Genomic DNA, 12,949 nt, shown 5'->3' on the forward strand with positions numbered 1-12,949 from the left:
ATCTATTATAATGTCCCTCTTTGGAAAGAACTACTGGATTAATAAAATCACAGAATATTAAATATATATGTATGTTTATGATTTTAGAGAAAAAACTACATGTATATAGTTAGGTCCTTCTTCATGAATGTAAATAAAGAATCCTAATAAGTGGTCACATTATTTGAAATTTCATTACTTATTTCCATTGTATTGGAATTAATTACTGCATTTATATATACACCTATAACTCTGAATGGTACAAATTTGATTAATGCATCCAGTTGATGGAATTCATTGTTTATACTAACAAGTACTTAGCCATATAATAATGTTATCCTGTAATGTTCTGTTGTCTCCAGAAACTGCCAATTGCTCTCTGGGAGGTGATCTGCTATCTCAACTGTCGCCAACTCTGACCTAGAGTAGAGACTCTTCTCTTCTTCCAGAGAGCTGCTCAGGTCTGGCCCAGACAGGACTCTCTCCTTGCTCAATGGTGTCTTCTTTTATCCTCCCAGAGAATGGGCATGGGATAACGCAAGGACTTCTCGGAAAAATTACTTCAACCAATGAACTTGCTCCTCCTACACATGCAAACTCCTCCCCAGGAGTTCACAGGGGTAAAACTCCCCTAAAGGCTGGAACTAGAGAATTGTTAAGTACCGACTTAGCACTTAGTATGAACCTACCATCTCATTATCTTATTAGCACTTAGTAAGAACCTAACATCTCCCCCTTTCTTTTGATTTAGAACATAGGGTGGCCATGACCTTGAAACATAAATCCATCAATATGGGATGCATTACACATAATTACATAGATTATATAAACACATAGTAACATAGTAACATATTACATGCTAGAAGTATGTAACAAATAACATGATCAAATAATCATTAATTGAAAATTTATAAATGTCCATAAGTCCATTGTCTATTAGTCTCATCTTGTGTTAGGAAATCCAATGATTCCTGCTGGTTTTAAAGTTCTTTAACAGTCTTCTTATTAGCCATGCTCTTTCAGTGTCAGATGTTTCTTAGATTTTCTCCTTTGTTTTGAGGTCTTTATCTTTTTCTGTCTCTCTCAGATGGACAAGGCAAATATGACTCGTTGGCACCCATCTGATTCCTTCTCCTGCTGAAGAAATACAAGCAAACCCTTTCCCCCAAGCAGTTAACCTATCTGGTCCCTTCCATTCACCACTTTCTGGGTCTCTCCACATCACCTGGTGATTATCTAAGGACAGTGGAGCTGCTCACACTGGACACTGCCCTTCTGGTGGGTTATAAAACCTGTCTGCTGGAGCCAGTGCATCTTTGTCAAAAATTAGAAAATTAATGATATAGAGAACTAAATTTAGGAGTTCTCTGGGGTTACCTGTGGCTCCCCCTTCTTTTGTTTTTGGAGGAGTGTCTTAATGTCTTTGTTTCTTCTCTCTGCTATTGCCTGACCTAGTGGATTAAAAGGTATTCCAGTGGTATGTAAAATCTTATACTGTGCACAAAAGTGTGCAAAATGTTTAGAAGAATATGCAGGTCCATTATCTGTTTTTATTTCTTGTGGCACACCCATAATTGCAAATAAGGAATTCAGTGACCACTCGGGTTGTCTCTTTTGCTGTTGGCACTGCAAAAGTGAATCCTGAAAAGGTATCTACTACCACATGGATGAAAGACAGATGACCAAAAAATTTATAGTGGGTCACATCCATTTGCCAGATTTCATTGGGTCTCAAAGCACGAGGATTCTTTCCTGAAGGGAGTATAGGAGGGTGGAAAGGAAGGCAAGCAGTACAGCTTTTTACTATGCTTCTGGCTTCTTCTCTTGTTATTCTAAATTGTAAACATAAAGCTCAAGCAGCCTGATGATATTTAGAATGAGATTCTTGTGCTTCCTGAAATAAAGGAGTACTGGCTAACATGGTTAGAAGGTTATCTGCCTTTGAATTTCCATCAAAAATAGGACCTGGAAGTCCACTATGTGAGTGGACATGCAAGATATAAATCTTGCCTGGATGCTTTCTCACTTGCTCTTGAAGTTCCTTAAAGAGCTGATAAATATTAGAGGCTACAAATTTTATTTGGGCTGTGGCAATTTGTATTATACCTACTGAATAGGCTGAATCAGTAATTATATTTACGTCTCCTGGGTAATAAGAGCTAGCATGATAGCAAATAATTCATTCTGTTGAGTGGACTGAAAAGGAGTCCTGACTACTCTCTTTATGATTAAATCATGAGAGTATACAGCACAAATATTTTCTTTGGAGGTGACTGTAAAGATTGTTGGTCCTTTAAGAGGAACCTTAGAAACCTTTTCTTCAAAAATCCATTGCCAATTATATAGTAGCCGGGTTATCTTTAATGGAGACCCATGTGCAAAATTTGGAGCTGTGGCCAATAAAATTTGCCATTCTGGGATGGCCTCACAGCATACATTAATTTGTGCATTAGTATAGAATGTGTATATTCTTTCAGGACTTATCCCAGATAATTGTACTACTCTCTTAATAGCCTTTAATAAAATTCTAGCCACAAGCACTGGGTAAGGAGTAAGGCTTTGTTCTTGTTATGCTGGGAGATTCACCCACTCAATCACAGTTTCCTTGATGAAGGACTGCTGTGAGTGCCTTTTTTGTAGCAAAAACTGATATTTCCAAGGATTTTTGAGTGACTCTTTCAACCACATTGGATAAAGCCAGTTCAACTTCTCTCAAAGCCTCTTGTGCTTCTTTTGTAAGCTGATGTGATGAATTTAAAGCACTGTCTCCCCTTAAAATGTCATATAGAGGTTGCAGTTGATTGGTAGTTAACACTGGACACAGTGTTAGGCTGGAACTAGAGAATTGTTAAGTAACGACTTAGCACTTAGTAAGAACCTATCATCTCATTATCTCATTAGCACTTAGTAAGAATCTAATATTATCCCTCAATTAGCATGATGTAATGACAAAAAAGCACTGAATTTAGAATCAGAGGAAATAGTTTCAAAGTCTGCCCCTGATACTCACTGCCTTTAGTAGTAATTTTCCCTCTCCTTCCCTCTCCCTCCATACATATATGTACACACATGCATATATGTGCCATGAATATGCATACTCATTGCCCATATATACACATGTGTGTGCGTACATGCACATATATTGTTGCTGTTCAATTGTTTTAGTCAAAACTGACTTTTTATAGCTCCTTTTGGGATTTTCTTGGCAAAGATGCTGGAGTAGTTTGCCATTTCCTTCTCTAGCCCATTTTTCAGATGAGGAATTGAGACAAGTATCTTGCCCAGGATCACAGAGCTAAAAAATGTCAGATTTGAATTCATGAAAAATGAGTCTTCCTGATTCTAAATTCAATGCTCTTTCATCGAGTTTCTTGGGATTCATTGTTTGTGTGTGTGTGTGTGTGTGTGTGTGTGTGTGTGTGTGTTAGTAAAATAATTTTTTGAATAATTTTACTCACAAAGTTTCAGGGGGAGAGCATGAAGAGAACACTGACCCTGGAGTCAGGTAGACTTGTGTTCAAATTTCACCTCAGACACTTGATCCTGGCCAAGTCACTTAACCCCAATTGCCTATAAAAAAAATAATTATACCAGAATTTATACATAAAAATGAGTATTTTCTTATTCGTGTTAGGAAGAAAAAAAAAAAAAAAACAGAAACAAATTGAGTTGCTATCTATTGGAGATTGACAGGAAAAAATGTAACACATAAGAATAATGGAATATTATTGCATTTTAACATACAAGTATGAAGAATTTAGACAAAAGGGGAAACTTTCATAAATTGCTGTGAAGCAAAGAAAAAATAGGAGAACAGTATATATAATATATGAAAAGTATAAATTTTAAAAAATATGAGACAGTTTAACTCAGATTAATTGAATGGGATAATTTTGGTCCCAGAATAAAAATGGTATAACACACTATTATCCTCTCGAAAAGGGGGGAACTAATTGTGCAGCATGTTGCTTAGCTTTCCAGACATGGCTGTTTTGTCAGTTTTGCTTAAGAGGTAGTTCAATACTCATTAGACATGAAATTGCATAACAGCAAAGGTTGAAAAACTAGCTAACATAATGAACAGAGCACTAGGTTTGGAATCAAGAACACTAATCTTGAATTCAAATCTGGCTTCAGAGGCATACTAATTGTGTGACCTTGGGCAAGTCACTTAATCTTATTTACCTCAGTTTCCTCATCTGTAAAATGAGTTTGGGAAGAAGATTGCAAAACCACTTCAATATCTTTTCCAAGAAAAGTTGGTTATGACTGAAATGACTAAGAAAAACAATAAAAATGATAGAGCTATGAAAAAAATGAAAGCAATGAATTTTTATTATAATCTGGTCATTCAAATTAATTATTATTATAGTGCTTTTTTCTTTGCCAATATAGATATGCAATTTCTGCTATATAGCAGAACTGGAGAAATTCTAGGGCACTAAAAGGTTAATTGACTTGTTTAGCATCACGTGGTTGGTTGCTTCTGTTGCTGCCTTTGCGGTACATGGAGATATCTATGGCCTGAATACATCTGCTCTGGGACAGCTAGGTGGTACAGTTGATAGAGTGCCAGGCCTGGAATCATGAATACATGAGTCCATAATTGCCTGCAGATATTTACTAGCTATGTGACCCTGAGCAAGTCACTTAACTCTGCTACATTTTCCTTGTCTGTAAAATGACCTGGAGTAGGAAATGGCAAACTACTCTAGCATTTTTGCCAAGAAAACTCCCAAAAGGGTAACAAATAATCAGATGCAACTAAAAATGACTAAGCAAACTCCTACTGTGGGTCACATAGGTACAGGGTATTTGCATAGTTTCATAATTGCAGGACAATCTAATTGCTGATTCTATAGTCACACACAATATATTCAGTACATTCAGTATCTGGTGTCCAGCTCTGAACTCTAACCACTGCTTTGATTAAAACAACTCATTCCTTCTTCTTTTTCTTCTTCTTTTTTGTTTGAAACAACATCTGGAGAACATTAAACAAGAAAAAAAAAAAACCTAACTCCCCTCCCCATCACCCTGGAACACACCATTGTTATTAAATCCAGATATCCCATAAGAAATTGTCCCTAGCCTGTGATGTAGGTACTTTGTTCTTACACCTGTTGCTGCCTCTTACAAAAATGCCTGTCTATCACCTTTGGTCAATTACATTTATTTTCTCCATTTTTTATTTCTTCTGGGTGGTTGATCTAAGAATATCATGAGTTTCAGATGTGGAAATATGTAAAAATTGGATTTAGTCCCAAAACAGTCATCATTGTGATCTTGGGTCTGTCACTTAACAGTCTTACTTTTCCTATTGCTTTAGCATGATGTTTTGCACATAGTATGAGCTTTGTAAATGCTTTTGATTCATTAATATCCTTTAATTGATCAAATATTCTCTGAAGTCAGACTTGTTTTGTACCTTTCTTATTCATTTATCAGATGTATTTCATGAAGCCTTTCCTGATCCCCATCTGTTAATATCCTCCCTTCCTCCCTTATGTTTACATCCTTGAATTAATTATATACAATACACACCCAGATTTGTTCTGTGCATACATATGCATGTATATATGTGTGTGTGCACATGTGTGTGTGTTGATTTCTTAACAGCAGGGATTATCACTTTGTATCTTCCTCACAAACCATCTTATACACACACACACACACACACACACACACACACATATATTAGACAATAAATGCTTTTAATTGTTTGATAATATTTTGCAATTGGGCAGCTAAGTGGCACAATGTATGGAATATTAAGCTTGGAGTCAGGAATACCTGGGTACAAATCTGGTCTCAGCACTTACTAGCTGTGTGATTCTGGGCAAGTAACTTAACTATATTTGCCTCCATCTACTCATCTGTAAAATAAGTTGAAGGAGGAAATGGCAAACCATGCCAGTATCTCTGCTAAGAAAATCCCAAATGTGATCATGAAGAATCAGACACAGCTGGAACAATTGAACAACACCAAAAATATCTTATATTATATTCAGACAAGTTAGTTGACCCCTTTGATCCTATTGAGCTTATACTTGATTTGGGGCAATAGGTTGGACAGAAATAGATGACTAGAGATGAAGAACCCAAGTAAAAGCCTATTGGAATATCCCACATTTCTTCCTTTTGAACACCCTTGAAAAAAGTCACAGACCCTTAGGTTTTAGAGAGACCCAAGGGCAAACTGTCCAAAAAAGAATCCCTTCTATCATATATCAGACAAGTCTCCACTTCTATCTCTCCAGTGGTGATAGGGGGTGAAAAGGAGGAAGGGAGAGAGGAAGCCTCCCAAGATAGCAAAAGAAGTTTGAGGTATTTTATTCCTTTGCATACTCTTTCTCCTTCTCAGTTCCATCATCACTGACCTGCGAGTCCCATTAACCCCCCCATCTTTACTTCTCTTCTCTCAGGATTCAGAGAGAGAGCACCTCCTTCTACGTATCTTTTCTGATCTCTCTAGTTGCTGTTTTCCCTTCTTAATGGCCTTGAATTTAACTAACTTACATTTATTTTGTTTATCTTAGATATGTATAAGTTGTTTTCCTGATACAATGTAAAGCCCTATGAGTTCATTGTAATTGTATCCCCAGCTTGAAATTCAGAGTCTGGCATTTAATAGTTGATTGATTGATCTACAGTACTTCCAGGGCAAGGGGCTCCAAGTTAATGGAAACACCAGGTTACAAGTGTATTCTTTAATATATCTCACAATACAGCAATAAAATCCCAATTCAGAAGACTACCAAGTCTAAGAAGGGTCAGTTTTCTCCCCAGCTAGCCAATAGGATGAAACCTGCAATAAACTGGCAATATCTACATGGGGACAGACAACAATTTGCTCTCTCCTACATTTTTATGAGGGGTATGGGATGAGGGTAGGGAATGTTGGAGGCAAAGGTTGCACCAGGAGTCAATAGGAAAAACAAAAGAAGGAATACAAGATAACAGAGCTAGAGCTAGAAGGAACCTCCGCCTATCTAGTCCACTCACATCATTTTTACAGATGAGGAAACAAGCCCTCAGTAGTTAAATAATTTGTCCAAAATCATGAAGGAAATATTTATTAAGCACTTACTTTGTGCCACTAAGCATTTCACAAATATGATTTCATTCAATCCTTACAACTCTGGAAAGTTGATACTATTATTATACCCATTTTACAGATGAGAAAATTGAGGGACACAGAGATTAAAGATCAGATAGGAAGTGTCTGAGAGCATATTTGAACTTCTCCTCCTGATTCCAGTCCAGGCCTGGCACTCTGTCTACTACCTACATGTTTACATAGGTAACAAGCATAAAATGCCCACATTCACTTAATCCAAAGTCATTCTCTTTCCATTGTACCAAGATACTATCCTAAAGACAAAGGAAAGATGGATATACTTCCCTAGCATTTTAGGCACAGGAAGGTGTACCCATCTCCCATATGATAGCTCTAGATATTATCAGCTCATTATCAGCATGAAAACACTTCTCTACTTTTGCTGCCTGATACTCCTAGATACTTTGAATGAGGGAAATGGGACCGGAAGATCAACATTTGAAGAGAATCTGGAAAAATTGTATCTATTGACAAAATCATTATTTAAAGAATAATTCTGCAGGAAATCAAAGGATCTTAGAGAAGGAAAGGACCTTACTCAGAGAATTTTTTTCCCTTTGCTTTCTTTTCCCTTTTCTCAGCTCTTCTTTTCTTTTCTTTCCTTTCCTTTTCTTTTCTTTCCTTTCCTTTTCTTTTTTTTTCTAATACTGAAACTCCTAGATGTCTCCTACTCCTTGTCCTGATCTTGATACTTATTAGCTTCCAACCTGGACCAGTTTACCACTACTTAAGCAGCTTGATAGTCCTGAGGGCTCTGTTGTTGTTCAGTCATTCTGCAGTTGTATTTGACTCTTTGTAATCCCATTTGGAGTTTTCTTGGCAAAAATACTGTAATGATCTGCCATTTCCTTCACCAGTTCATTTTACAAAAGAGGAAACGAAAGCAAACAGCATTAAGTGATATGACCTGAGTCACACTTCTAATAAGTATATGAGACCAGATTTAAACTCAGAAAGATGAGTCTTCCTGACTCCAGGCTCAGCACTCTATCCACTGTACCACCTAGCTTCCCTGGATGCTCACCATGTTGCCAGACTTTGTAAAGGTACTTGATTAGCTTTTGCTCTGTTGTACTTCAGAAATCCCATATTAAAGCAATCTTTCACCTTTGGTTCCCTCAATATCAGGCATTTCAGTCATGTGCCTGCACACCCAACCTCTCTGGCTTTCTTTTTTAGTATTGTTTTTTATTTATTACTTTTTTTTAGCATTAGTCAATGCTAAAATAGAAATGTCAAGACAGAAGTTTTAACTTGTCTCCCAAACCTCAATCAGTTTGGCACCTACCAGGGGCTATTAACACAAGTGATTCTAAGTAAAAATCACAAGATAGGTAAATTTTCATTGGTACCACCAGGTATTACAATGCCTCCCATTTTTGGGTCTTCTACTTCAACTCCTCTCTCTCTGTCAGTAAAAATATTAAAAATAGTTACTCTTCCATAGTGCTTTACAGTTACAAAATTCTATAATCCTATGATTTCATAGAGTACTTTGTGTACATTGAGGGCTTCAATACATAATTTCAGCTTTGTGGGCAATGTCTCTTTTGAGGAATACCCTCTAGTACCTATGCCTCTTATTTCCTGTAATTCTTGTCCATGTTCTCCTGTGGATCCTCCAAAATGGACTAATGCTACTAGATCTTTTTTTTTTAATTCCTCACTCTTATAACTAACCTACTTATTTTTCAGTTCCTATATCCACCCCAACATGACACTCCTTACACTTTGGTTCTATCCCAGTGAGTTCCAAAAGTCTCAGTTATTAAGGTGATTACACACACATAAATGCATGCACACAAACATCAGTAATGCACAAAGCATAGATCCTTTATTATTGGCACATTTAGTTCACATAAGAGAAGATGTATTAAGGCTTAACTTGAGTTAACTAGAGGATATGACTTGGCTGAACAGGAGAATTCAGGGCAAAGAATACAGCCAGAGTCCATTCATTGGAAAGGGGTCACCAGGACTGTAGGCCTATAATTTTCAAGTCATAGCTTAGAATAAGTATTCTTAACTTGAGGTCAGTTTTTTTTTTCCAAATAATTTGATAACCATACTTCAATATGATTGGTTCCATTAATTAATTTATTTTATGCATTTAAAACCATTAATCATATAAGAAAATTTACAGAGTTCACCAGACTATCAAAAGGATCCCTGACACAAACATAAAAAGAAAATAACTCCTAAAGTAGGAGGAAGAAGAGCATCAAAATGGTCTGACAAGAAGCTGTACTCAGGCTGGATATATCTAGTTTTGTCAAGTTCTCATTATTTCTTCCAATTGATTAGTAGAATCACTTATACCCTTAGTCATGTCTATATTAGTGCAGTTCAAATGATACAGGGGAAGGTCATGGGTTTATACTTAGACTAAAAACCATTTCTAATTTCCTCCTCGCTAGAAGAATCACAGGCAGGGAATTAGCCAGGGGCCAATAAATGCCTAGTCTATGTCTAACTTCATAAGCAAGACATGGTTTCCAATAGGGCTGCAGAAAGAGCTGATAGAGGTATTTACCTCAGAGTGTGGCTCATAAGGCATATTTACACTAGGACACAGGGGTCAAGGCAGTGAATATGGGGGATTCATTGCCTTGCAACATTCTGTCAGCAGGTAATTTAAGGCTACCTTAATACATGATTGAAATTTCTCATAGCACTTTGCCTGGATATTTCCACTTTGCACTTATCTCACTTTCCTTTGCATCATAGTTATTTATAGAACTACTTTTCCCTTCTCTCCCTACTGCCCCACCTCCCTGCATTAAATCATAATCTCCCTGAGAGTGGAGCCTGTTGTATTTGGCTTGGTACTTCCAGAGCCAAGCATTGTGATTTGCACATAGTAGGTGCTTAATAAACGTGAATTTAAATTTTAAGTTAGATTGAACTGAAGATAAGAAAACTGAAATCTAAAAAAGTTCTGTGACTTATCAATATGCACACAAGTACTTGCAACATATCTGAAATTTAAACCCAAATATTCTTGCATACAATTCCAGGATTCTTGAGAAATATCAAAGAAGGAAGAGACAAGGTTTGAACCCATGGAGAGTTCACAGTCTACTGCAATGCTAGGAGGATAAAAAAGAGTCAAAAGAGCACATTTTCCTATGAACTAAAATATATATAAATGTTGGGAGGAGTAAATGAAATATTGAATATTAACCTTCTTGTTTTTTTATTTTATTTTTAATTTATGAGAGAAAACAAGCATTTTCATAACAGTACAATAAAAAAGATGATTGTACATTAAACTGAAAATTTATTATGTATAATTTGCCATTCTTTTCAAATACACAACAAAATCATCTTGTAAATTAAAAAACAAATCTCTTCCCTATCCCTACCCTCACTATGGGGATGACTACCATTGTGTGTGTGTGTGTGTGTGTGTGTGTGTGTGTGTGTGTGTGTGTGTGTGTGTAAAATTATACTTTACATAGCTCTATTTATTAGTTTTTTCTCTAGATGCAGATAGTTTCTTTCTTTCATGTCTTTTATAGTTGATCTGGTATTTATTATAGATAAATTATTCACTCAAAGTCTTTTCTTAAAAATAATTATTTTGTTACTGTAAATCATATAAATGTTTTGTAACTGTGGTATATAAATATAAAGTATTTTTTACTTTTTTTTTTTTAACTAAACTATATACACTAAAAGTCCTGATCTGAGGCTACACTTTAGTTCACTGAAAGAGAAGGAACTCAGGTTTCTAAAAGACCAGTTTCTTTCCCTTCCTCTTCTCTTCCTTCTTCTTATATTAGACATTTATAAAGTTTGGTAGGTTGTGAAAAAGGCAATCATTGAGAGGGACTTGGAGGGATCAGTGGAATTTTTGACAGTCAGAGACTGAAAGGATAATAGAAGGAGAATAGTTTGGGCTAAAAGGGTTGATGCAAGCAAAAGCATGGAAGTAGTAGATTTCTAAGTGTGTTCTAATTATCCAAAAAGAAATGGTGGCCACTAAACTGTACATAAGGATTCTTGCAGGCTGTATATTGGTTCACAAAAATCTTTCAGTTAGTTTAGCTTTAAAATATAATATTATTTATGTCTTATTGTATTTTTATTTATTTTGTTAAACATTTCTCAATTATATTTTAATCTTGTTCAGGCCACACACAGGAGTGCTGGATTGCATATGGCCATAGGTATAGGAGTGTAGCAATTGTTAAGGCAGAAAAGGGAATTTTAGTCTAAAGCATTACAAGCCTTGAATGCCAATCTAAGTAGTCTGATTGTAATTCAGTTCTCTAGGCAATGATTCTTGATTAGTTTTAGCTACCCAGCCCAGATAAACCACATCCCTTAGTTTCAGAAAATGTGATAGCTGAGTTATTGTCCATGATGGTTAAAAGATAATGGTGATAAAGAGTCATTAGAAAAATTAGTAAAGAAAAAAGCACCAGATTTGAGTGTTATTGATACAAACTCCTGTTCTGTTTACTACCTTGCAGCCTAGGACCAGCTATTACACTCAAGGTAATCTTCCCTGCAGAATGAAACTGATAAACAAGATGACCTCAAGTTCCTTACAAACTTTAAAAAAATCCCATCCTAGGAACAACCTATGTTAACTTTGTTTTAAAGGCAATCAGAGTTAAGTGACTTGCCTTGATCACACAGCTCCAAGGTCATATTTGAACATAGGAGCTCCTGACTCCAGGGCCTGGACTCTCTTGACTGTATCACCTAGCTGCCCCTCACCTGTGTAACTTTAGGGAAGAACATTTAACTTTCTGGCCCTAAGTTTCCTCATCTTTAAAGAGTAGATTAAATCAGGAAACTTCTAAGTTTTCCTGTAGCCCTAAATCTCCCCCACAACTTCCAAATGAATATAAGCACAAAAATTTTGTTGGAAGATGAGGTCATCTAAGTCAACCTTAGCCTGAATACAAGAATCACTTCTACATCCCTAATACATATTCCTTTGGCCTTTGCTTGAAAGCCTTCACTGAAGTTTGCCCAAAGCAGCCCAATCTACTTTGGGAAACATCTAATAATTGGGGGAAGAGTAGTTTTCTCACATCTAACCTAAGTTTATCCCTTTGCACCTTTCACCTATTTCTTTTAACTCAGTCCTCAGAAGAAGCAACAATATATTTCCACAACCACATGACAGACCTTCAAATACTTGAAAAACAACCACTTGTCTTATAAGTCATCTCTTTTCCAAGTTAAACATTTTAATTCCTTCACCCTATCCTCATATGGCATGATTTTTGAAGCCCTTCAGGGAACTGAACCTGGGATTTCATTTAAATAAAAAACTCTTGGATGAAGAACTTCTCTCTTCCAATGCAAAGTGACATCTTCTCTGAAATTTATTCTGTTAGAGTAGAGATTGTTTCATTCATTGTGTTTGTATTCCCTGTTCCTATCCCAATGCTTGGCAGATAGTTGGCACTTAATATACTTGCTAATTAATTGATTGAGAGATTCCTAAAGCATGGAAAGGTTCAAATGACTTGTTGTGATCCAGAATAAGCCTTTGTGTGTCAAAAATAGTTTAGGAATCTGGGTCTTGCTGGCTCCTCTGTTGTATCTTTCTCCACTACAATGTTCTTCCTCTCATATTCTAAGAAATAAATTCAAAATGGCTGCTTGGGTTAATGAAAAAAGAACGTCCCAATTTCTTTGCATTATAGAAACCACATATTTCACAGTTGATGGGTACCTAAAGGTCCTCCATTCTAACATATATTTAAATAGTGCTCCCCTGGATCACAAACCTCCCAAATAGTCATCCATTCATTCCTAGAAATCCTCCAAAGACAGGGAACCACTACACCTGAAGCAATTTTTTCTACTTTTTGGTAGCTCTGATTT

This window comes from Sminthopsis crassicaudata, chromosome 5 (genome assembly GCF_048593235.1).
Source record: "Sminthopsis crassicaudata isolate SCR6 chromosome 5, ASM4859323v1, whole genome shotgun sequence".
NCBI classification, from domain to species: Eukaryota; Metazoa; Chordata; class Mammalia; order Dasyuromorphia; family Dasyuridae; genus Sminthopsis; species Sminthopsis crassicaudata.